The sequence below is a fragment of the Grampus griseus genome (genome assembly GCF_964374135.1).
Source record: "Grampus griseus genome assembly, chromosome: 5".
Taxonomy (NCBI): domain Eukaryota; kingdom Metazoa; phylum Chordata; class Mammalia; order Artiodactyla; family Delphinidae; genus Grampus; species Grampus griseus.
The window spans coordinates 55,742,951-55,770,947 of record NC_138998.1 but is presented as its reverse complement, the minus strand read 5'-3'; positions in this window follow the sequence as shown (position 1 = coordinate 55,770,947).

Here is a 27,997-nt window from a genome sequence, read left to right as displayed (position 1 = left end):
CAGATAAATATTTATTAAAGCAGAAAAACTCTGTTACAGAAAACCAAACAGATGGAAATATATTACTTTTGCTTAATTGAAGATAGATATAGGTCAATGACAACAAGCTCAAGATTGGAGACTGCACAGATTTTCTGATAAGACCCCCCAGCCTGCTTTCCTGGCCTTATATCCAACCCCTTTTCACCACCTCCTATGCGCACATACTACCATGTCTCTCTCCATTTCAAGGTCCTGGCCTAGACAGTGTCATTGCTTGAATTCCTCTGAATCATTGCACATACCTGGATTTTCCTGTCCCCTTTTTCTTACATGTAAGCCCAGCCTCCAAACCCAGCACATAGTAGGAAATTAATATGTGTTTAATTCATACATTTATTTGAGCTATAATGATTTTTACAGGCACAGTAGTAGGAGCTGTTGGATGCCATTCTTGTCTTAGGGAGCTTGAGGCTGATTCCTCCAAAAACTCATTTATAGTGTTGCATGAAAGAATGTTATTGCATCTTACACAAATTGTGTATGTCTGTCACAATGGGAGGAGGACTTTTGCTTCCCCCAGGTGTTTAATAAACTATGATTGAGTGTGTAAAAGTAGCATTTGGGAAATTATTTTTCTCCCTTTGTGTCTCATATTTGATGGCTAAAGAATGTATTCTTATTTGTAAATGAGTAGCCTTGCTTCTGCTGTGACCCCCCCCCAGTAGTTACTTGAATGAGAGATTTGAAATCCAATATTAAAGGCATTTTTGGTGATACTTTAATAATTATGAAATTCTTCTCAATGTTACCCCTACCCTCAAAAACCTAATCAATAATGATAATTCTGTAAAGGAAATATTTATTGACTTTTCAACATTTCTCATTGCCTTGTATAGATTTATATCAGTATTTCAAATAAAAGCAAAAAAAAAAAGTAAACTGATAACCTACCTCACATCATCTTTTCTGATAGAATCATAGAATCTCAGGTCTAGTGGGGGCTCTGAATGTGGTCCCTAGCTATAGATCAAAATCATTTTGGACTGTAACATTCTAGTTCATTGCTTCTTGAACAGTAGTGTTCATATAAATCACTTGGGCATTGTGTTAAAATGCAGCTTTTGGAGTGAGACCCAGGCTCCAGTTTAGTCTTAATGACCCTCAGGGAAGACCCTTTTCCAGTTTCTTTTTCTTCAACTGGTTGGAAAGCAGACTTAAGGAAACAATGGGATAGGGTTGCCAGATTAAATACAAGATACCTAGGTAAATCGAATTTCAGACAAACAATAGATACTTTGTTGATATGTCCCAAATATTGCATGGCACATCCTTATACTAAAAAAAAATGTGTTGTTTAGCTGAAATTTGAATTTAACTGGGCATCCTGTATTTATATTTGCTAAATCTGATGACCCTAAATGGGCATAAAGAAAAAAAGTCTGGGCTTTGGCATTAAAATTGAGCTGACTTTAAGTCCTGGCTTGTCATTTACTAGCTGTGTAAACGAGGCAGTTTTATGACCCTAGAACCTCTGGTTCCTCATCTATAAAAAGACAGATAAGAACACTTCCCATGTGGGGTTGCTGTGAAGATTAAATGAGTTGATGCATGTAAAGGGCTAGGCCCATAGTAGGCAATTAATCACAGGGCTAATAGCAGAGACATTGATGAGGTTTGCTCATCCTATCAAATTTGAAAAGAGAGCATTGAATCTATTAGGAAATAACATTTTTAATGTTGCATATTTTCATGTTGCCTCAATGTGGAAAACTATTGCCTGATTTTCATGCAAACCTGGTTTTCTGTGAATAATCTTTATCAGTGGCTTTCATGATTTAGTATGCAACAGTATCTCCTAGATGACTTGTTAAAGCAGATTGCTAGCACCCTCACCCCCAAAGATCATAATTAAATTGGGTGGGACACAGGAAAATCTGCATTTTTGACAAGTTTCCATGTGTTGCTGATACTGCTGGTCTAGAGACCAAGATTTGAGAACCACTGATCTGTACGACAAGCGTTCTAGCCTTTTAACAGCTCTCTTGCTTTGAGTGGTTAAAGTGGTGCCAGCTACTGGACGTAACAGAAAAAATCACAATAGAAGATTAAAGCATTTTAAAAAATGCTCCTGTGGGTTCTGTCAAGATCTTATAAACCCTTGTGCTATTTGTGAATTGGAGGGAATAGACAAAGAATTTTTATCATGACACAAGAATAACATTTTTTTTTCATGATTTTCGTGTTTCTTTTTTAAGTAAAGAAAACATTAAGGCCATTCTGTTTTACAGCCAAGTGCCTAAGAGCTGTACTACAACTAATCAGCTGCACGGGCTGCCAATTACTTGTTGATTTCTAGTCCCCTCAATTGCATTGCAATCCTGGTACGAGAGACACACAAAAAACTCTCTTTGGGCCTCTATTTATTCATCTATAAAATGAGAGGATAATCTCAAAAAGCACTCTCTAACATTCTGTGATTCTACTCTAAAGATATTTTGCTCACCGTAGCCTCAGAAAGGAGAAAGAACCACCTTTAGAATGAAGGTATGTTCTCTGACATCATATAACCTTCTTGCTTGATAAAAACTAACCTAAATATTTTTGGAACTCCCAAGTGCCTTTGCCTTTTCTTTCCAGGCCACGTTTTCTGTATCAGTAAAAAAAATAATAATAATGCTATCAATTTCCCTTACAGAATTATTTTAAGGACGTAACAGAAGTGGGAACAGTTGTATTAGTTTGCTAGGGCTGCCATAACAAAGTACCATAGACTGGGTGGTTTAAACAACAGAAATTTATTTCCTCATAGTCCTGGAGGCTAGAAGTCTGAGATCAGCATATTGGCAGGGCTGATTTCTTCTGAGGCCTCTCTCCTTGACTTTTAGGTGGCTGCTTTGCTCTGTGTCTTCATGTGACCTTCCCTCTGTATCTGTCTGTGTCCAAATTTCCTCTTCTTAAAAGGACATCAGTCGTATTGGATTAGGGTCCACCCTAAAAACCTCATTGTAACAGAATTACCTTTTTAAAGACCCTATGTCCAAACGTAGTCACATTCTGAGATATTATGGCTTCAAGATACGAATTTTGGGGAGATAATTCAGCCATAAAAGTTGTGTTTAAAGCACTGTACAAATATTGTTTTTAAAAAGAATCTTAACTCCTTAAATTTCATTTTCCAGTTGTAAAACAAAGTTTTCCTGAGGTTGTTCTGAGTGACTTCAACTGTAATAGTCTATTGTGCTCTCATTTCTCTAACCCCTCACGGTCTACAGTGAAGGAGAAGCTTCTCCAGCGACAACTGTGTCCAAGTCCTAGGACAGGAGACCATCTGCATTCAGCTATAGTGGAAAGAGCATGGAGTCAGATGATTGGATTTGATTCCAACTCAGCAATTTCCATACTGAGAAACCTTGGATAAAATACCCAGTCTCTTTGTGTCTCCGTTTTCTCCTGTGTAAAATGGGGCTGTAGCATCTGCGTAGAGTTGCTGTGAAGGTAATGGTGGTAACAGTCAAAAAGCACCCAGCACAAAAATGGCTTAACACTGTGGCTCAGTAAATGGTAGTTACACATTGCACAGTTGGCCTTTCCTGCCTCTGCTAAGGGGGAATGAATCTTGCAGGAACCCCTGATGGCCTGTTGGAGACTGTGTCACATCTTTCCTTAAGGGGACTGCTGCAGTAAGTTCTTTCTTGAGTCACACTGCAGATGTGGGGAACAAAGTAACCATCTCTTTTCCTACTGCAGAGCCACGACTCCCTCTGCAGGGGCCAGGGAGAAAAAAAACTATTCCAACAGCTATCCATCATTACAACCTCCTGCGCTCTTGGTGCAAGCCCCGGAAATCCAACACCAGTATCTCACTTCAGAGTGGCCAGTTCTTAGAGCTCCCCCAGGAATGTAATGAATTCTGTGTCAGCTCCAACAGCAACTCTAAAGGGAAAGTTTAGGAAAACAAAACAAAACAAAACAGGCTGTAAAGAATACAGTAGGTAAAATTTCCCAATGTCAGACCACCAGGCAGAGCTCTGGGGAGTCTTAAGCTACTTTAACCCTCTTTCCCTATTTCAAAATTAACCAAAGCACAGACGACCCAGGAGCTTTCTAGGTTAGGCTCTCTTAGGAGGGCAAGTGACCATATCATACTTAGACAATTACATTTTACTTAAAATGTAAAAAACAAGCACAGGTGTTAATAATCCTAGCACCCTAAAGGAACTATGTTCATTTTTTCTTTTGGTACAGAATTTCCAGTCTAATGTTCATGTATATTTTACAGAGCAAAGATTGTATTATGGAAATACTGTCCATTGCACTATTTTCACTGAATCTTAGCTAAGAAGCATTTTCCACATCTATCATTTTGTTGGTTGAATTCTATTCTATAGATTGGATATTCTATAGATTGGATAGACAAAAATTTCCCCATTCTCCTATCTATGAGTATCTAGATTGCTTCTAATTTTATAAATGATGTTGCAATCTGCATCTTTGCCTATATATTTCCTACTTCCTCATTCTCTCAAACTATTTCCTTGGGATAAATTTCTAGAATTGGGAATGAGGATTTCTATGTAGATTAGACTTTGGAATTAAATACCCCTAACTTTCCTGAAAAATACTATAGTCTTTAAATCTGTAAAAGACAGCCTCTCCTATCATTAAAACTTTCAGTACTGACGCATAGGAGAGAGTGCCACCTGCTGCCTTGAAAACATTACTTCTGCAATTTACTGCTTATTCCCAGAGAGCAGGACCAGATACTGGCCAAGGTAGGGTCTGCTTTAGGGAGGTATTAAATGACGGGAAGAGTGCTCATTAAGTGAGGTCACATTGCCAAGTTACCAGGTCCAGCACAGCCTGCATTTACTGTGCGGAAGGCAGCCAGACGCTATTTCCTGCCTCCTTTGGAACACAATTGGTTGTTAAGAGCTTGTGATGCAAGCCACTGAAAAACAACGTGTGCTGTGCTCTGGCTCTTGGTTCCTCTGTCCAGCCAATCTTCTTCTTACAACTACAGATCTAACCACCTACGTCATTAGATTGCTCTTTGGTCCAGATCTATGCTTTGGCCGTATCGCTCTGCTTATGAAAAGACTTTTTCTCAGGGGCTTTGGATTCTGGTTAGCTTTGGAGTCTCACCTCAGTGCTCCCTTTCTCCTCCCCAGAAGACTTCCCTCTTTTTCCTATTCCTACGATGTCCCCTATAGTTGCTACCACATCACCTCCCATGACTGCTCTTTGATTATTATATGGGGTTTTTCTAAGGAGCAAGTCGAGACTATTTTCTATGTCACAAAATAGTCTTTATGACTTGGCCCCTGAAGATTTATCCAGCCTTATCTCTCATAATTAATTCTTTGTTTTCAACACTCTAGGCATCATTGTCCAATAGAAATATATAATTTTAAACTTTCTAGTAGCCACATTAAAATAAGAAAAACAAATAAACCAACCAACCAAATACCCCAAAACAACAATAGGTAACCCGGAGTATTATCATTTTAACATTTGGCACTACACACATTTCAAGTGCTCAATAGACACATGTAGTCCCAGCTGTAGGAGTCTCAAGCCACAAATAAGTTCCCCAATATAAGACTTTTGTTTCAATTCACATGCCTTTACACATGCTGTTCTTTATTTCTGCCCAGAATGTTCTTTATTTCTCCAATCTGGCAAACTCTTATTCATCTTAAAAAACCCAGCACAAATATCCCTTTTCCATCACTTCTCTCTTAACTCTCTGCAAAGAGATGTTACTAATCTCTGCAAGAGATGTTACTAATCTCTTTCTTCTCTGTTCTGCCACTACTTTGTACATAGTTCTATTTTATACTTATCCCTCTCCTTTGCAGGACATTTAATTCTGTTTAAAATGTCCACAAGACATTTGGTGCATAAAACATTTGGTCCATGCCTAAAGGTCCTTGAAATTTGGTCCTATCCAAAATATCCATAAGCATATTTGGTCCATGCCAAATGGTTTTGGACAAAAACAAATATCAAGGACCTTTTTTTTTTTTTTTTTTGTGGTACGCGGGCCTCTCACTGCTGTGGCCTCTCCTGTTGCGGAGCACAGGCTCCGGACGCGCAGGCTGAGCGGCCATGGCTCACGGGCCCAGCCGCTCCGCGGCATGTGGGATCTTCCTGGACCGGGGCACGAACCCATGTCCCCTGCATTGGCAGGCGGACTCTCAACCACTGCGCCACCAGGGAAGCCCTCAAGGACCTTTTGGTGTGGACCAAATGTCTAATGGACCTTTTGAACAGGACCAAATGTCTGCCAACCATCAGTCTTTATTGTAATATATTGATTTACATTTGTAAAAATTTTGTTCATAGCTTTTTACTAGATTTTGCACTTCTTTAGAGCAAAGATGTTCACTTATCATCTCTGTATCCTGAGAGTCAAGAAGGGAGCACATTCTTACTATCAATGTGCAATAAGTGGAAGAATAGATGAATATATATTAATCGAGTTACCATCACCTATGTTGAATGCTTATTCTTTATCCTCCTATCACCTTATAAGGGCTCCAATACAAGCCTGATGGAAAGATTTACCCAGACAAGCCATTTTTTTTTATTGCTCCAATTTTGATCAGAGTTAGAAGGAGAATAAAATAACTAGGATGAAAAGAAAAAAAGGTTGGTGGCTTGATTTTGATGCCTGTCTCCATACTGATTTCCTGGGTGTTTTATGAGAATTGGTTTTTTAGGTTAATCTGAGAACACTATTTTAAAGTATTCAAACTTGAATATCTTCATTCTTTGAATAAGGTATTTCCTTGAGAAAAGCTTCTCCTTCACAAAATATGCTCAGATGTATAATGAGGTATAAGACTTAATCTCATTTATAGCTAGATTAAATTCCCTTCTTTAGCTAAAATCTCCTACCCTGTGCTTCTGGAAGAAAGCTATCAGGGAAGGCTGGAGGCAAGATTACTGACACAGTGTTTTTTGGAAAATATAAAATGGTTACCTTTCTTATTTCATTTTATTCCACTTCATCTTATTTAGTTTTTTTTTTTAACTGAGCACTTTAAAACTTTAAATTCCTGATAGTTTGTGCTGGGAAGTAGCAATATGACGAGTCTCGTATGTATCATACGATCCCTATGTAGAGTTATGTAAATGACAAAAGATCAAGTCAAGGTTTGAAAGTGTTACATACCATTAGAAAAAAAGCTGCAATAATATGCCTGGATGCTGTTTTTTGTTTGTTTGTTTGTTTGTTTGTTTTGCGGTACGCGGGCCTCTCACTGTTGTGGCCTCTCCGGCTGTGGAGCACAGGCTCCGGACGCGCAGGCTCAGCGGCCATGGCTCACGGGCCTAGCTGCTCCGCGGCATGTGGGATCTTCCCGGACCGGGGCACGAACCCGTGTCCCCTGCATCGGCAGGCGGACTCTCAACCAGGGAAGCCCCCTGTATGCTGTTTTTAAGATTAGAAATTTGTTACGGAGATCAGGTAAAATATAAAAATGAAATATAATAAATATGAAGTATAATAACATAAAAATAAATATATTTATGCATCAGTGCCTGTAACTTAGCCTTATTACTTTAAATCTATATACCATATACACACACATATATATTTTTTAAGTAGGTCCATTTTACACTCTGGGAATATGGATATATAGATATAATGCCAGGGATTAATGGCTTCTTAGGGTCTACAAAATGTTAGGAGTTGAAAGATAAAATTTACTGGCCCTCAAATACAAAAAGTCATGGTAAATTAAACTTTAAATATCTAGTTGTCTCAAAATATAACATTATATAAACAGGACCCATAGTTGATTAATATTCATAAACATTTATTATATTTGAACAATTTGTGGGTTAAATTTCTTCACATCACAAGAATACTTGGGTATATGCCATGATTGCTAGGTAATTGAGGATCACAAATCAAATGAGTTAGTCAGCCTCAAGTAACTTAAAAAGCAAAATTATAAAAATACTATAAAATTATAAAATATTTTCTGAAAATATTTCATAGCAAAAATAATATTTACTGTGGGATGTGGGGACATTTCAATAAATTTGATATAATGTGAGATATAGCCTTAGGGTCTACACCAACCTTAAAATGGCCCTAATTTTTTTTAATTAATAGGTTTTATTTCTTAGAGTAGTTTTAGGTTTACAGAGAAATGGGCAGCAAGTACAGAATTCGTTTATACCCCTCCCCTGTAACAGTTTCTCCTATTACTAACATCTTGCATTAGTGTGCTACATTCATTACTATTGATGAGCCAATATTTTTACATTATTATTAGCTAAAGTCGATAGTTTACATTAAGGTTCACTCTTGGTATTGTACACGGTATGGGTTTTGACAAATGTGCAGTGATGTGTATCCACCATTACAATATCATACAGAATAGTTTCATTGCCAAGTGGCTCTTACTTTAAGACCCGGACATCTATTACACAAGCTTTCATTGCAACTTGCACGTATGAGTTTCATTTTTCATGACTACTTAGGACTGTCCCATTCATCTGTGATCTCTACACAGCTATAGTCAACAACTAGTATGAGTCAGTCCAAAATTATGTTTCTTATTATTTTGGAAGAGTGGATTCTAAGGAACTAATTTCCTCATAAGTCTTATTCTGTTGCCTCTTTTTATTTTATTTTTTAAATAGTTATTTATCTGGCTTGGCTATTTTTTTTTCATTTTTTTCCCTTTTAATGACATCAGAAACAGTCTGTTTTCATGGTGACTAATTTAATCTTCTGGGGTGTGTTCCAATGTGGGAGATTTAAAGTGCTTTTATTATTGTCAAGGTCATTATTGTTACTATGTGTACTTGGGGCATCTATCAGGTGCTTGGTTTCCTTTCTTTTTCAGCTGGTTGCCTTGGATGCTGGGTCCTTATTTCCTGTTGTGTTCCAGATTCATTTTCACAGAGTGTTACTTATCTTTGGATTTCCATCTTTATAGATATCACTCTTAAGACCCAGGGAGTTATTTCTTAGGAAGCTTGTAGCTGCATTACAGTTTCTATCTTTCAGGATATTCTGACTGACTGTTTAGTCCCTCATTAGCCAGAGAGACAGCAGGCTGTAGTAGAAATAACACAAGACTTAAAAATCAGGAGTAGTTTCAAGCTCTACCATGCACTTACTGGGCATCAAGCCCTAGTAAATGAGGATAATGATGCCTGCTCTGCCTTTTAATGTGCTAGTCCTTTGCCTGGAATATTTATCCTCCTCAGCCCTACCTGAAAAATCCTGTTACGCCTTCAAAACCCAGTTCATAGGTCAACTCCTACAGAAAGCCTTCCCAGACCCTTCCAGATAGAGTCAATCATTCCTTCTTTTGTCCCTCATACTTACTGCCATTCACTATGATGTAACTCATTTATATTCATGTCACTAAAGGGCTAAGAATGAAATGAGATGTTGCTCATAAGAATACATTTTGAACCATAAAGCTCCTATAGAATTATTTTTAGTAGACATTGCACACTTTACCAAGCTGTGGTTCTTGTCTTCAGCTCAGCATGTAATGAGTATTTGATAGCACTGATATGGTTATTTGTTTATTCCTACATTCAAAAAATGTTTATCAAGGCACCAATTACATCCCAAGTACTGTGTACGAAATGTATAGCAAAGGGAATAAGATGTTTCAAAAATGTGATAAAATTTAATACTTAACACTAAAAGCAAGTAAATAAAACCAAGAATTAGTAACCAAGGCCTCTGGAATCAAGACTGTACATCTCAGTTGCTCACAATCAAAACAAATAACAGCTTGGGAACTATGAGAGGACCATAGCTACTCCCCTGCTATTTTAGTTATCACTATATCCATGTGGAAGAGAACTTGGAGTTTGGTAGTATAATCAACTGAATATCTTTTAGGTATCCTTTAGAGTTTATTGTATAAACATGTATCTGGTATGCTTTGTATCATTCTCATTGAAAGGTGTGGCTTCAATCATTCTTAATAAATCCTTTGGCATAGATCCCCTGGTCAAAAATCTCTGTAAGTTATGTATGGTTAATTACATGAAACTGAGTTGAATGGCCCCTATCTGACTACAAAAGTCAGAATTTTAGTGCCCACACAGGATACATCCATGAAAGCTATGTCCTCTATAGAAATCTGTTGTCACATGGTTTATTTCTGTCTGTAAACATTACCTAATAAAATTTCTCCTAGTCCTTGGTTTCCTCATTTATCTTGCATCTAGGTCTTCCAGATCCTTTCCTGACCACTCAGCTTTCCCCTGTGGGCTTCTTGACCAACTCTGGTGTTCTGCTTCTCTCTTTATTCTCTGCTAAAAGGTGATTCGCCAACTGTCTGACCAAAGTACCATGCTGACCTTTCAGTGCTTCACAGCACCCAGTAAGAAGTAATCCAGTCCATCCTTTTGGCTGCCATGAACCACATCACACCCACACACACTGCCTCAAAGCTGAAAAACCTGTTGGTGTGATACATGGTTAATTAACTTGGATAGATATCTAATTCATTATGGAGAATCACTGATTTGCCTTTTCTTTCATTTGTTCATTCATCCATTCAACATTTATTGTGTCAGTTCCAAAGTTAAGCTCTGGGAATACAGAGATGAGTGAGTCCCAGTACTGCCTTCTATGGCTTCCCAGTCTTATGTGGATCAGATAACCACCTATGATTCTATCTGAAAATTTTAAACTCAGTGAAAAAAACTGTGATGAGTATGTTTCCCTTCCCTTTACCTTTGGTTGTTGGTTTGTCCCATAGCCTTTTGGGGTTCACATCCAAAGGACCTAAAGTGGACTGGGCTTGATGGTGGATTCTTAGGTGACACTTGCCTCTACTAATCATATGATGCTAATATATGACCTTAGAGAGATCTTTAGGACTGGAGGTTGGGAATGGCATTAGAGAACAGAAGATAATAAAAGCATTTTAAAAGAATGTTTTATTAGTTACTTAAACTGCAATTTCTGGCTTGAGGAATATGGTTCATAAGTGGTTTCAGTATTATATTTATTAATTAATTTGAGGAATAACTTCAAAATAAAGATATACATATGGATGAAACAACAGAAGTAATTTTCAGTACACATGGTGGAACCAAACAAAATGTGCCTTGTACTGTTTAGGTACTTACTCTTTATTTGGGGCAAAATTGGTAGAATAAAACTTATATTCGCAAGGCAATGAAATGCATCTTGAATTCTCATTGATTATGAGACTTCTTATGAGGCCAACTAGTCTGTTTTACAACTGATTTGGGTTTTATGGTCTCTCTTCCATGTGAAGAAGAATTTCCAGTCTCTTGAAAATCTGCAGAACACTTAATTCATTCTTATCACAGTAGAGCTGTTCTGGCTAGAGTCCCAAAGGCTGAGTGATGTCAGCAGTGGTCTTATGTTCAGGGCACCTTGAAGGTCCTCAGGTCCTGCCATGATTCTTCCCAACAGGAAAGACCATGGAAAGGAACGGGGAATAGCTGGGGAGCAGTATTTGTCTCCTTTCTTGCTTTCCTTTAAACTCATAGGACCATACTCCAAATTTAACTGCGTGTGCTACCAAGCATTAAAGAAATGGTGATGCCCCTACAACAGGGATTTATAAATCACCTTTCCTATGGGAGGTGGTATTGCACAGTGCTTAGAAACAAAAAAGCATTTAGTATCTATCACTTTCAATATTTCATCAGTTATAAGATGGTACTCTTTCCTCTACACTTTAACATCTCTGAAATTGGGGCCCAAATTGGAATTGATGACATATTGTAGTTTAATTGGCTGCATTTTTGTCCTCTATGAATAATAGATAAAACAATAATGGTACTGTCATCTCAGATTAGATGATGATATGGCACTAGCCATGTGAACCGTAGACGAGTTACTTAAATGCTCTGTGCCGTATATCCCACACTGATTCTCACTGAACAACACTCGGCACATAATAAACTACAGAAATAAAATTATATGTTTTTATTACATTATTTCATATTTCTTCTTACACCATCTCTGTGATAGAAGGTGGAATGTAAATTAGATTAATTCTTCACATCAGTAAGAGTATGTGAGTTTTTTGTGTGATTACTTAGTTGTTAAAATTATTACTGTGTCATACGTTGATTTATTTTTATTATGAAAAATGATTATTGGAAGGATAGGGACTAAAGTAGGAAGACAAATAACAATATATGTTTGCATAATGCGTTATGTCTTCAAAACCACTTTGCAGTCTTATCCTCCTTTACTTCTTCCCAATGCAATAAAGAGCAAGGTATTATCCTCCTTTTATAGAAAGGAAGAGATTGAGTTACTTACTCAAAGACACTCAGATATTTTCCAAGTCCTGGTCCAGAGCTCTCTTCTGCCTTTGAACTCTTTCCCACACTCACAGCATCAACTCTCACTACTTTTAGATTGCCATTTAATTTCCAGAAGTCTTCTCTCATATTTCCAACATGTCTTACATAAACTGATTGTCTTTTCCCTGTAACAAACCCATTAGATGTCACTCCCTAGGTTTATTTCTTTGAACAGTGCAATTATCCTCGCCCAGAACTGTGGAGTCATATTTAACCCTTCCCCTTTCCTCAACATCCTCCCTCACCGTGTATCAATACCAATTTCTTTCCATCATTCCTCTCTAGTGTAGTTTCTTTTAAACCTCCACTGGTATTTTTTTCTAGACAGAACTTTTTCAGTAGTCTCTTAGTCCTCTAATTCATCCTATACTCAACTGGCTTAACCTTTATAAAATTCATTTTGTATATGTCACAGGCTCAATATTGGGCAGAATGAACTCTAAGGACTAAGGCTGAAGGATCTCAAGTCTGGTTAGTGCTATCTTTTAATCACAGAGGGCTGGGAAATGATGGACCTAGATGACCAAGAGAAACTAGGATTGTGAGTCCGGCCAAGAGAAGATAATGCCAGCCCAGACCAAGAAAGACCCTTCTAGGTCTTCTCTCTAATCTTTTAAACTGATCTTTTATTAAACATAAAAATCCTTCTTCTACACAGCCAGTTCTTTCAATAAATCTTGGACGTGCTGTGCTTATTTCTGCCTGGTACCTTTGCTCGTATGGCTCCCCAGTCATTCAAATATGCACTCAGTAAACACTTGTTGAGCACTTTCAAGGCAAGAAGAATATAAAAATTTAGAAGATCCTGCTTTGCCCTTACTAGCTCAAAGGTAATTAAGGAGGGGAGACAAATAAGTAATTAATTATAATACAATGCAACAAGGGCCTCTGCTTGTAAAGGGTTTATTGGGAATATAAAAAGCCATAGCTTTGTCCAAGGCATTCAGAAAAGACTACAAAGTGGAGATGACATTTGAACAGACCTTCTTCTCCTCCTCAATCCTTCCAGATCCTGTTCAGGCATCCATCCAGTGGTGCAATGTCTCAAAAATGCCTAAGGTGTCAACAGTTTATAAAACTCCTTTGGAACTACTGTTGTTGTCTCTTGTTTTGGCATTATCATCACCTGTTATTCACTGTTTCTTGTATATTTCCCTCAGTTCCTCCAGCTAGATCACAAACTCCTAAACACCAGGGATCATGCTTTATACTTTTTAGTATCCATCTCTAGACACAGAAACTAAATCCATGTTTATTAGAAGATTTCTTTTGATCCTTTGTGTACATATTAATTTTCATGATTAAGAAGTCATATATGTGCAGTCACACATTAGTGACTGCAAGCTCTGTTGTTAAAAATGAATTTTCCAGAGAGAAGAATGCACTCTACTGAAGTACAGTTATAATTTCCAGTGGAATGTGCTACTAAATAAGGTTACATGTAGCAAATCCTAAACTGATTATTATGATGGTAACGATTCTGTTACTTAGTGCTCAGAGAGGAATGTACACATATTTGAAACAAGCACTGCAGGCGAGAGGAAGTGATGGTGCCTGGTCCATAACATGTGCAGTTATAGTAAACATGCTGGGTAGAATGTATACTGATTTTTTTTAATCCGTAAGTGGGACTTCAGGTCTGTAAAATATTGCTTACTAGGATCAGGTTTCCTTGAACAAATAAAGGTGACTGCTCTTTCCTGATGCTTTTTCATCAATGCCAGACTGGCACCATGATGTACCAGACTGGCACCATGATGTACCCTCTTTCTTCTGTTTGAAGTACACAGAGAAAGCTTGAGCAGTGATTATTTTTGTTTCACTTATTTAAAACAAACAAACAGATAAACAAAATTGGGGGACTTTATAGTAGAAGAAGTGTGCATGCTTAAAAATAAATTAACTATTCAAAGCTGACTCCATTTGCAGTTTAAGCAAATTCAATCCAGGGAAAACTCAATCTGTCTAGATTTGGATTTTTTTTTTTTTGATTAAATGCCCAGCACTGGGCAGTTCTTTTGCTTTTTCAGGAAAGAATTCATAAGTAAAACTGAAGCAGAATACTATTGTTACATTTTATACAATACTTTGAAGGCATTAGAGAATGTATGAATTTTATATCTATAAAGAGTTATATCTTAAGATTCATTATGGGTGATCACTAGCAAAAATCCACTAGAATGGATTTATATGTTACTGGTTGCCAATTTGGGGATTTACATTTATAAATGATTTCTTTAGTAGGCTTCTTATAGAATTAAAAAATAAATTGAAAAATCTCATTTAGCACTTTTAAACTATTACGGAAAATAACATCATGTTCTATACAAAACATTTCTAAGTTATTAAAAAAACATCTAGATGCAGAAAAGGAAAATATTTATAAAAATTCAGTAGATAATTTCCTAGTTTTACTGTGTATCATATTAAGATTGCCCAAAGAACCCATATGACAGGAAGTTGCTTTGTATATGGGTTATAAAGGAAGGGTGGATTCTAACATTGTATAAAGGAGGGGATCCAAATTATATCATTACAGATATTGAAGTCTTGTATTAAGACCCATTAGCATCATATCATTTCATAAGTAAACTCGTACAGATATTGTCAGCAGTGTATTAGATATGAATTATTAGGAGATTGGAGACAATTCCTAAGTATACATTTTCATTTTCAATATACATTTCAAAAATATACATTTTTTTCTATCATTTGCTCTTCCACAATGACCATTCTATTTGTTCACCTGCTGGCTTTTATGCCCAAGTCCCTACCTAGTTGGCACTCTGCATTTGAAATTCTGCATCCATGTATTTAACCAGCTACCAAGTGTGTATTACTGTATGTGTTTGTTGAAAAAAATCCACACATAAGTGGACCCACCCAGTTCAACCCCTGTTGTTCAAGAGTCAACTGTAATGATATCTCAGGATAATTTTAATTTGATTTCCTCTTATTATGAGTGGTGTTAATCCTGTTTTCTTATGGGACCATTTACCTTTCTCTTTTATTTTCCATGAACACTTTATTAATGTCTTTTGACTGGGGGCACTTACAATTATTTTATAATTTTGAAAAAATTTGAGATTTACAGAAGAGTTGTGAAGGTAGTGCAGAAAGTTCCCATCTACTATTCACTCAGCCTCTCATATGTTAGCATTTTATATTACAGTAGTGCAAAAAGTTCCCATCTACTTTTCACTCAGCCTTTCATATGTTAGCATTTTATATTACAGTAGTACATTCACTGAAACTAGGAACAATATTAACATTGATACAGTATTACTAACTGAACTATAGGCTTTGTTCAGATTTCACCAGTTTTCCAACTAATATTATTTTTTTCTGGTCCAAAATTCAATCCAGAACACTACATTGCATGTAGTTTTCCTGTCTCTTACAATCAATCTGTTAGCTGTTTCCCAGTCTTTTCTTTTTTTTTTCATGACCCTGAAACTTTTGAAGAGTATTGTAGAGTGCCCCTAGGTTTGTCTGATGTTTTATTATGATTGGACTGAGTTATAGATTTTTGGAAAAAATACCACAGAGCTGAGTGTTTCGCATTGTATCATGTATGAGGTATATGATATCAATATGACTTATAACTGGTGATATAACCTTGATCTCTTGGTTAAAGCAGTTTCTTCCAGGTTCCTCCACTATAAAATTACTTCCCTCCCCTCTTCCATATTCTGTACATTAAAAGTAAGTTCTATCCACACTCAAAGGAAGGAGAATTATATTCCACCTCAGAGGGAAAGTATAAAAGAATTGGTGGATATATGTTAAAACCATCATAGTAATTAAAAAATATTTTTGTGGAGATACTTTGTAGGTATGAAAATATCCTGTTTCTCCTCCGAGTTCTACCCACTCATTTCTTTTTTTTTTTTTTTTTTAACATCTTTATTGGAGTATAATTGCTTTACAATGGTGTGTTAGTTTCTGCTTTAAAACAAAGTGAATCAGCTATACATATATCCCCATATCTCCTCCCTCTTGCGTCTCCCTCCCACCCTCCCTATCCCACTCCTCTAGATGGTCACAAAGCACGGAGCTGATCTCCCTGTGCTATGTGGCTACTTCCCACTAGCCATCTTTTTTACATTTGGTAGTGTATATATGTCCATGCCACTCTATCACTTCGTCCCAGCTTACCCTTCCCCCTCCCGTGTCCTCAAGTCCATTCTCTACATCTTGGTCTTTATTCCTGTCCTGCCCCTAGGTTCTTCAGAACCATTTTTTTTTTTAGATTCCATATATATGTGTTAGCATACGGTATTTGTTTTTCTCTTTCTGACTTAGTTCTCTCTGTATGACAGACGCTAGGTGCATCCACCTCACTACAAATAATTCAATTTCGTTTCTTTTTATGGCTGAGTAATATTCCATTGTATATATGTGCCACATCTTCTTTATCCAGTCATCTGTCAATGGACACTTAGGTTGCTTCCATGTCCTGGCTATTGTAAATAGGGCTGCAATGAACATTGTGGTACATGACTCTTTTTGAATTACGGTTTACTCAGGGTATATGCCCAGTAGTGGGATTGCTGGGTCATATGGTAGTTCTAGTTGTAGTTTTTTAAGGAACCTCCATACTGTTCTCCATAGTGGCTGTATCAGTTTACATTCCCACAAGCAGTGCAAGAGGGTTCCCTTTTCTCGACACCATCTCCAGGATTTATTGTTTGTAGATTTTTGGTGATGGCCATTCTGACTGGTGTTAGGTGATACCTCCTTGTAGTTTTGATTTGCATTTCTCTAATGATTAGTGATGTTGAGCATCCTTTCATGTGTTTATTGGCAGTCTGTATATCTTCTTTGGAGAAATGTCTGTTTAAGTCTTCTGCCCATTTTTGGATTGGCTTCTTTGGTTTTTTGATATTGAGCTGCATGAGCTGCTTATATATTTTGGAGATTAATCCTTTGTCAGTTGCTTCATTTGCAAATATTTTCTCCCATTCTGAGGTTTGTCTTTTCATCTTGTTTATGGCTTCTTTTGCTGTGCAAAAGCTTTGAAGTTTCATTAGGTCCCATTTGTTTATTTTTGTTTTTATTTCCATTTCTCTAGGAGGTGGGTCAAAAAGGTCTTCCTCTGATTTATGTCATAGAGTGTTCTGCCTATGTTTTCCTCTAAGAGTTTGATAGTTTCTGGCCTTACATTTAGGTCTTTAATCCATTTTGAGTTTATTTTTGTGTATAGTGTTAGGGAGTGTTCTAATTTCATTCTTTTAAATGTAGCTGTCCAGTTTCCCCAGCACCACTTATTGAAGAGGCTGTCTTTTCTCCATTGTATATTCTTGCCTCCTTTATCAAAGATAAGGTGACCATATATGCGTGGGTTTATCTCTGGGCTTTCTATCCTGTTCCATTGATGTATATATCTGTTTTTTTGCCAGTACCATACTGTCTTGATTACTGTAGCTTTGTAGTATAGTCTGAAGTCCACTACCCACTAATTTTAACATTTTCCAGTGGATATTGTCTGCAACAGTTATCATGTGATGTTCTAGTGGTGATTTTCCATTTTCCCAATTGCTTCTACATTCATTATTTGGAATTCTTTTGTAAGGAAGATTTGTCTCTTAAACCCTATTTAGTTATACATCCAATAATTTCTTTATATTAGTATGGACACATATATATTTATTTTATTCTCTGGCTTGTAATCCAACTTTTCTGTTATTTATCATGTTGCTCAAATTGTGGCTATTGGGAGTTCCTTCAGATTGGGTCCTGTATCTTTTTAAAAAAATTTTTAAACTACCTTACCTTCTAGCACTACATAATACTTCAGGCTTATCTTATATTTTTCCTGCTATATTCTATGGGCACACAGAAGTTTTAAAAAAATTTTAGTTTGAAATATTTTTATGCATACAAAATATTTGCAAAGATAGTAGAGAGTTTCTATATAAACTTCACCCCATTTTCCTAATATTGACATCTTATATAACAATAATACAGTTATTAAAGCAAACAATTCTTCCATCCTTCCTTATCTTTCATGAATGTGACAGTTTTGAAGAGTATTGGTTGGGTATTTTGGAGAGTTATCCTCAATTTGGGTTTGTCTGATGTTTTCTCTTCTTAGACAGAGGTTATGTGTTTGGGGAAGAATATCACAGGGATGATGAGACACAGTTTTTTAAACCTCTTCAAGTCTAAATTTCCTTATCTGTAAAATGAAATAAGTGCCTTTCTCATAGACCTGTTATGATAATTAATTAAGGTAACAATGTAAAATGCTCAGCATAAGACTTGATGTATAGTAAGACTTTGACAAAAGTTGGGTATATAATCATCATCATCATTAACATAGTTATGCCTGTAATTATTAATATCACTACTGTCCTCATTTTCATCATCATTATTTCAACAAATATGTATTGAATATCCTGTGGTTTGGTCTCCCGGACTCAAGTTTCAACACCTGCCCTCTTCAAATCCATCCTATATGCATCTACCACAGTGACCCATTTAAAAAAAAATATATATATATATATATATATATATATATACTTGATTTACTTGATTCAGTTATTTCCTTTCTTAGAAAGTTTCTTCTGGGGCTTCCCTGGTGGAGCAGTGGTTGAGAGTCTGCCTGCCGATGCAGGGGACACGGGTTCGTGCCCTGGTCCGGGAAGATCCCACGTGCCGTGGAGCGGCTAGGCCCGTGAGCCATGGCCACTGAGCCTGCGCGTCTGGAGCCTGTGCTCCGCAGCAGGAGAGGCCACGACAGTGAGAGGCCCGTGTACTGCAAAAAAAAAAAAAAAAAAAAGTTTCTTCTGTATTAAGCAACTATTCATCACCTACAGAGTCAAGTTGAAATTTTTAAATGTGATATCAAGTTCATTTATGACCTGAATCCTGCCTGCTCCTCAGGCTTATCTCTAACTATTGCTTTGAAAAGCAACTTGCTGGTCCTCACATTGAAGATGCTCTTTCTCCTCTCTGTTTCTTAAGTCATATAGTTCTCTCTGCCTGGCTGTTGTTCCACACATTCCACATCTACTCCCAACAAACTTCCATTCATCACTCAAGACTCAACTTCAATTTAATCTCTCCCCAAAGCTTTTCTTTCTCTTTTACAACTTGTGTTAAATACCTGTTCCTTATGTTCCCATAATACCCATTCACTCATTCATAGATTAAATAGACATTTATTGAACACATACTATGTTCCAGGTTGGGAGTTAACTAGAAGCCCTGATAGGAGCAACCCTATAAGAAATAAGGTTGCAGGTATCCAGCAAGAAAGCTATGGCAAGAATGATGATCAAGCATACACATTCTGGTTTGTCCTACATTTAGACTGGTGGCAAGTGTGGACAAAAAATTTGTTTTGAGTCAGCTGAAGTTTTTAAAGGCAAGCCCATTTTAGAAATTTCTGAACTCTGATACTCTCAATATTTATTTCAGGAGAGTCAGAAACTTAAGGGGTAAACTTCCTTTACAAAAATTTGTCCGCCCTAGGATTAAAGGAAGGGAAGTCCAAAATTTATGACACGGCATTAACTGCACCCTTCCCTATAAAGAGGGATGCCTTTCAGAACGCAAAGATCTTATTCAGGGAGTATAGTATTAAAATTAGATTGTGAAATTATCTATTTTTTAATTCTTAAAATTCCTTTCTCACTCTTTTTGCAAAGTACAACAAATTATTCATCTGCTGAAGATTCTATTTTGATCTTCTAAGCATAAATATTCTCATATATCTCGATACTATTTGACCATTTTCAAGGGACCAAGTTCACTTGGATGGTGGTCAGTGTTGTTGAGAATAATAAGAGGAGTTTGAGGTTCTCTGTGTATACCTGTGGTCCTTCAAGTTCAGTTATGATTTAATAGATTATTAGAGGAATCATGTTCAACATGTGTAGAGTTGAGTAGTGATGAGAAATTGACAATAAGTGCTTCCTTCTATTAAACTCATACGTGCCAGTGACTATGACAGGTGCTTTATGTACATAATCTAATTTAGCTTTTAAAACAGTCCTTCCTATTAACTATTAATATATCCCTGTCCAGAAGAGCCTTGAAGATATTGCCACTTGCCTAAAAGACAACTAGTTAATAGATTGTCTGGGATTTAAATCTATATATTCAGGATTTGAAATTCTGTACTTTTTCCTTATGGGAATATGTGCTTGTGAAAGGGAGAGGATGAGGACAAAAGTATGGGTTGAAATAAGATGACAAAGCAGAAATTCCCTCACTAGGTCTGACACCATAAAGACTGGAAGCAGCTTTTTCAAAATAGAGATTCCCAGGGTCTACTGAGATCTAGTGAATCCTCGATGGTTTTTAAAGGCTGTTGGGTGATTTAGATACATCCTCTCCATGAAAAAAGGTTGAGCAATTCCTGAAATGAAATATTAACAAAAGATTTGGATGATATTGTATAGAAAGACAAGGAAAAGGCAAAGATATAGCTGTAGGAGGAGAATTATTTGGAACTCGCTATGTTCATCCATTCTTCTCCTGCATTTATTGAGCATCTTTATGATTATTACCTTGAACACTTTTTGGGTAAATTGCTTATCTCCATTTTGCTTAGTTCTTCTTTGGGGGCTTTCTCTTGTTTCTTTTTTGAAATATATTCCTCTGTCCCACATTTTGCCTAATTCTCTGTTTTTATTTCCATATATTAGGTAGGTTGGTTACATTTCCCCATCTTGAAGAAGTGGCCTTATGTAGGAGATGTCCTATGGGACCCAGTAGCACACTTCCCTCTGGTCACCAGAGGTATATGCCCTAGAGAGTGCCCATTTTGTTGGCTGTGTGGTCAGGGATGACTACTGTGGGCCCAGTGATAGGCAGGGCTGGCCCCGGGTGCAGTTGGCTGCCAGGCCCTGCCTTGTGTGGAGGCTGCTGACCCACTAGTAAATAGGGCCAGGTCCTAGAGTGGCTGGCAGTAGTGCCTGGAGTGCCCTGGTGTTGGCCTACTGGGGGATGTGGCCAGGTCCTGGAATAGCTGACTGTAGAAACTGGGGTGTCCCAGGACTGGTGTTGGCTCGCTGGTGGATGGGTAAGCCCCTGGCACTAATAGGCTAAAGGGAGGACTCCAAAATGGTGATTGCCATCACCAATGTCCCTGTGGTAGAACAAGCTGCTGCCAGTATGTATGTGCCCAGAGGGAATCCCAATTGTTTCCTGTCTCTCCAGAAGGCTCTCCAAGATTAGCAAATGGGTCTAACCAAGGCTCTTTTCAAATTACTGCCTCTTTGCTGGATCTTGGAGCGTGTGTGATTTTGTGAGCACTCTTTAAGAGTCTCTGTTTCCTACAGTCCTCTGGCTGTCCCATATGCCAGCCCTGCTGGCCTTCAAAGCCAGTTATTCTCTGAGCTCATCTTCCCAGTGCAGGACCCCCATGCTGGGGAAACTGATATGGGACTGTAACCTCTCTCTGCTTGGGGAGAATCTCAGCAATTGTGATTGTCTTCCTGTTCGTGGGTCACTTATTCATGGGTATGGATCTGTATCTCTGTTCCTCCTACCTGTCTTCTTGTGGTTCCCTTTTATTTATTTTAATTTATTTTATTATTTACTTTTGGCTGCGTTGGGTCTTCATTGCTGCGTGCGGGCTTTCTCTAGTTGAGTTGTGCAAGCGGGGGCTACTATTCATTGCGGTGCATGGGCTTCTGACTGCGTTGGCTTCTCTTGTTGTGGAGCACGGGCTCTAGGCACGCGGGCTTCAGTAGTTGTGGCACACGGGCTTAGTTGCTCCGCAGCATGTGGGATCTTCCTGGACCAGGGCTCGAACCCGTGTCCCCAGCATTGGCAGGCGGATTCTCAACCACTTTGCTACCAGGGAAGCCCAGTTCCTTTTTTATATCCTTAGTTGTGGAAAATCTTTTCTGCTAGTCTTTGGGTTGTTTTCATAGACAGTTGCTCTGTAAATAGTTGTAATTTTGCTGTGCCCATGGGAGGAGGTGAGCTCAGGGTCTTCCTACTCTGCCATCTTGGCCACACCCCAACTTGAAAATTTTACAGTATCCTTGCTAAGAGATGAAGCAATATGCCACTGATGGAAATCTCATTGTTTCTTTGGAAACGCATTTGATCTTGATACAATCCTGATTAAGAAAATCAAATAAAGAAATTTCTTTTTCTGAGATGGAATCTGCTTTCTCTTGCTTCTATCTATTGTTCTCTGTTCAACTCTCGAAGACCCTACAAACTAGATCATCTTCCTTTGCCACATTTCAAACTTCAGAGGCCTGGTGATTACTAAAATGTCTGCCTTCTCTAGACTAATTATTACTGTTCCTTTTCTTGTTCTTCATATAGCATGATTTCAAGTCACCTTAGCGTCCAGGATGTGCTCTCTTAAAACAATTTTAGTTTCTTTATATGCCTCTCAAATATGTGGACCCACAAGCATTTTGAAATTCAACAATGTTTACTAGACAGTTCTCTTCAAATGGTGTCAAAGTAATGGATTATAACGTAGTAGAAGGATTCCTCAGTAGTCCAGATAGGATAATTTTTAAACTATTTCTCCTTTAATGTCTATCTTCCTCTGTTTGATGTTAGCTCTTTGAAGTAAGGGAATAGGTTTTTCTTGGTCATCACTTTATCCTCCGTGCCTAGCATCACTTTATCTTCCATGCTTTTCTGATGCACAGTAGTGTTCTGTAAGTATCCAATGATTGAACGGATGGATGGATGGATGTTAAGGTCTGTGGCATCATTTTTATTTTAATTCAATAATAAATTACTTACCCATAGTTTCAGTAGGGTTCCAACATAAACTGGTTCATGATAGTAAATCTCATAACTATTTCCTCTAAGAGCTATAAAATCTTTCTAGCATGACTTTTTTTTTTTTTTTTTTTCGCGGTACGCGGGCCTCTCACTGTTGTGGCCTCTCCTGTTGTGGAGCACAGGCTCCGGACGTGCAGGCTCAGCGGCCATGGCTCACGGGCCCAGCCACTCCGTGGCATGTGGAATCTTCCCGGACTGGGGCACGAACCCGCGTCCCCTGCATCGGCAGGCGGACTCTCAACCACTGTGCCACCAGGGAAGCCCCTAGCATGACTTTTTAAAAGGAGAAACATTACATATCAAGAGGATATATCATAGCGGATAAGGTGATTCTGTGATTCTGACCTGTGGAGTGTCCAAGTTATTGATGCCTATTTTTTCTTATGAATTCTTTTACTGATCTCTCACTTTGGAAAGAAGTAGAGTGTTAGGTGATTACTTAGTTGATCTGAAATAGCCTTGATAACATGCTCTTAACATTTTAATCAATACACATATGGGTGCCCCTCCTTCTAAGGATTCTTACTCCTTAGACCTGGAATGAGGAGAGGATATGCATTTTTAAAAAGTTTTACAGATGGTTCAGATGCATACTTCTGATTGAGAATCATCAAATTAGAAGTAGCTTAGAGAATGAAGTTAAGTGGGATGGAATAATTGTCTACAAATGCAAAAATGACAAAATTTTTACTCAGTGAATCCTCTGGAAAACCAGCTAATTAATTGCTACCTGGGGTCTTTTACTATTTCCAAAATTAACAGTTAACCAGTTGTGGTTGAAGAAAATGTCTTTTAGGTAACAATATCAGCAGAGAGGCATAGAATCATTGTGCTTCTTTTCCTCTATATTCTATAACCAGAAGCTGAGAATGGATTTTATTATCTCCTTTTCATTCCTTCTTTCAACACTCATCTTGTACTAGGGAGCCCAGACTGGGACTTGAATGGGACTAGACCTTAGATTGTAAATTATTCATAATTTAGAAAAGTTATTAAATTTAGTGACTATTTATTGAACTCTTTATTCAGTAACTCTCCTCCTCCCTGCCCCCATCTCTCTCTCTCTCTCTCTCCCTCTCCCACACACATACCCCTCTCCTTTCCTCTTCACCCTCTCCTCTCCTCTCTCTAATTATTGCCTTAGCATCAGTTTGCAAACAGGTTTCTTACTCATTCAGAAGTTGACACTCCTCTGTCCCAATCTTGGCTATTGTGTTTGAATGTAAGATAATTTTCTGCCTTGAAAAGTTTGCAAGATTTCTATTTATTACAAATTAAGTAAAGTTAGTCATCCATGTCTATAGCTTCTTCACTCTTCTCTTTCTGTTCTCTCTACTTTACTCTCTGAATTTGGTAGCTCATGGCCAAATGGGAGATTTTTCAAGTTGTGTTTGTGATTATCTGACCTTGAAAATGAAGAAAAGTAAAGCAAATGGTCTCAAAGTATTGAGAATTTCCTCCCAAATAGTCTTAAATTTTTCTCCCCTTGGAAAAAGGAAGGCAGAGGTCATACAAAGTTTAGTTTAAGAACTGAGTAGGTTTTGGCTTAAAAATATCATAGTCCAAACATAATTTTACTCTAGTATCTGAGACCTGGCTGCCAAGGTTTTGTTTGCTTGAATATTGCCAAATGTTGTCTTCCTAAGTAAGGTAAGTCAGTTGAGGTCATCGTGATGTAACAACAAGGAAGAAAGGGACCACTAGGATCAGGTCTGCTTCTCACACTGAGGAACAGTCCATGAGTGGAATGGACACATCACATTTTGTCTTTGAAGGAGGCTCTGCGACCCCGCTATAGGCTTTCATTTCTCCTAAAAGAATAAGACATACCTGAAAATAAAGTCTCGGTTAAGTCAACTATTGTTACTATTTTCCGTGACATCTCATGGAAAAATCAGAACGAACTTTTCGACCAACCCAACAGTTGTCCAAAACATTTTTCATGTTTTCTCGCTCATCAGACCTATCTATCCTAAGGAAGAAGGTATGCCTGGCTACCCAATTTGGGACCAGGCGGTGAGAATAGGGAGGTAGGCATCTGGTTACTTTATCTTTTCCATGTTTGTCTGCAGCAGACAAATAAATATGCCCTTTCCCACCTCTCCTTTTCCTTATTTTAGTATTCATATAAAGGATTTTTTATAATCCAATACAGTATTTAATTCCTCAAGCTGTAAAACTAGCCTTCTGCTCTTATCTTTAAGAAAGGTACCAATAGCAGTTTTTCCCATCTCAGGATGGATTTAAGTTACAACCGGTAACTCTCTCAGGCATATTTACAATTAAGTCTCTCATTTAAAAAATAAACCTTAGTCTTTTACTGAACCAATTTCCGACATGGTGGACTGAGGTTGGCTAGTGTGACTGTAGTGTACCTTCTGGAACCTATGGTTACAATGGGGCTCCTACATTCATATCAAGACATGGAAATGCTACCAAGCCCTGAGGATGGCACAAAGAGCAGACTCCACATTAAAATCCTCGTCACTCTTGAGTTTTCCCATCTAACATTCCCGATACACATAAAAGGACCTTTTAGTAGCTTGTTAATGACTTTGATCTTCTACCATTTCAGTTTCCCCATTGACATTCATCCCGACAATCCTATCTCATTACTTCTAAATGATTGACAGAGAACTTTCAGATCAGCGAGCTCATAGCACATAGTGATTTCAGGTTTGGGTCTTAGAGTCAGAGGAACCCAGGCTTGAATCCCAACCCCTACACTGATTAGAATGACCTAGGACAAATTAGTTAACCTCTCTGATTCTCAGATTCCTTATCTATGAAAAGGAGATAATGATGTTCAACCTCTAAGGGGAGAGACAGAATATCCATTAAGTGCCTGCCATAGAGGAAGCAGCAAGTAAATGATGGCTGATATTTTGATGGTCACCTTACTAACCTGATAGCCTGCTTGTTCCCTCTCTTCTCATCAGTTAAGCCAAGGCATAAAAAGCCATAGTAATGATAACTATAACCGTTATTGATATGACTCATTATTTCACTTCACATTTACTAATGTGGTAAATGTATTGGCATCATCTGGCACATAAGTATTCTTATTCCTATGATTCAGAGCTAAACTGAGAATTAAAGCTGAATATACTAAATATAGTTCACACTCACCTTTCCCCACTGCAGAGAAATCCCCTACTGTTTCTGAATTCCAAACTTTTCTTTCTCTTTTCTTGATTAAACTTCATTTTTTTTTTCCCCACAATGAGTGTCATAAAAAATCCAACTCTGTGACGTAATAGTGGAAAAGGTAACTTTGGGGAGCACTTTAGACTGGAAACACATTTGGTTTATAGTGCTCACTTTATCCCGGTGCATTCTGGATGGAATGAGGGCTGCCTCAGGCCACTGGCTTCTCAGGTATTCATTAATCCTGAAGAAAGCTTCAGGTTGAGGTCATTACTGCTTAATTACAATCTGCGATTACTGCCACATTCTTCAGTGACCTTATTCTGTGCACTGGACTGTTTGTTCACCAGGGAATCCATGCAGCTGGAAATTTTGGCTGACTAGAAAGTATAAATAGGGATTTTTTTTGGCTTGAACTGAAGATGGTTCTTGCTGAAATGTCAACACATTTTTCTCCCATCGGGATATGGTTAATCACGGTGCTTGCTTTTATATACTTTTTTCCATATAAGCTGTGCTTTTGAGGTATGCCTGAACTTATCAAAATGCTGCTTTAAGTAAGTGGAGCTCTGATCATCTATCATTATTTACTCTTTGTAGGCATAACAGGGGAGCTTTTCTTAGGAACACTTCAGAATATTAGAACCCTATTCTAGGAACTACCTAAGACTATGTAGCAACTGGAAGGAATTTTAATTCCATGACTACTCTAAGAGTAATACTGTTCTAAAATCATAGGGAAGGAGGCCTGACCTAGTTGCAGAGAGTACTTGGTTAGGAATTGAAAAATCTGGCTAGAGTCTATGCTTAATTGCAGCCGATTCCTGGGCAAAATAGTTTTACTTACTTATTCACGCATTATTAATGCCATAAATAATTATTGAGTGCTTTCTATGGGCCACACACTGGGAAAGGTATTGTGGTTGCTGTAAGCTGGGGGGCCAGAGATAGTATTTTCTCTTTTATCCTTATATCTGCAACACCTTCCCTAGTGAATGACAATATGTAAATAAATGAGTGTAGCTGGGTTCCAATAAGACTGAATGTATGGACAATGAAATTTGAATTTTGTATAATTTTTTGGCATGTAGTGAAATATCACTTTTCTTAAAAAGTGAAGGGCTTCCCTGGTGGCGCAGTGGTTGAGAGTCCGCCTGCCAATGCAGGGGACACGGGTTCGTGCCCCGGTCCGGGAAGATCCCACATGCCGCGGAAAGGCTGGGCCCGTGAGCCATGGCCGCTGAGCCTGCGCGTCCGGAGCCTGTGCTCCGCAACAGGAGAGGTCACGACAGTGAGAGGCCCGCGTACCGCAAAAAAAAAAAAAAAAAAAAAGTAAAAACTATTCTTAACTCATGGACTATACAAGCAGACAGTAGTCTGGATTTGGCCTATGGGGTGTAGTTTACCAACCCCTGATATATACCACAAACAAAATAGATAACAGTATGATCACTGTTGGTAGCAGTTTTTCTGGGTTCTATGGGAGCACATGGAACTTTTGGGTGTCTGGGTCCTTCCCAAGGAAATGAGGACTTCTGTGTTGGGATCAGAAGGATGAGATAAGATGAGTTGATTGAGGCCAAAGATAAGTATGTGCAAAGGCCCCGAGGCAAGAGAGTAAATATAGTAAATGCACACTTGAAATACAGAATATAAGATGGGAAATAGAGATAAATGTGGAGTCTGCTTAGGTAAGCAGGGGTCATATTATGAGTAGTTTTATATGCTATATAAAGAGTTTTCAAGCAATAGG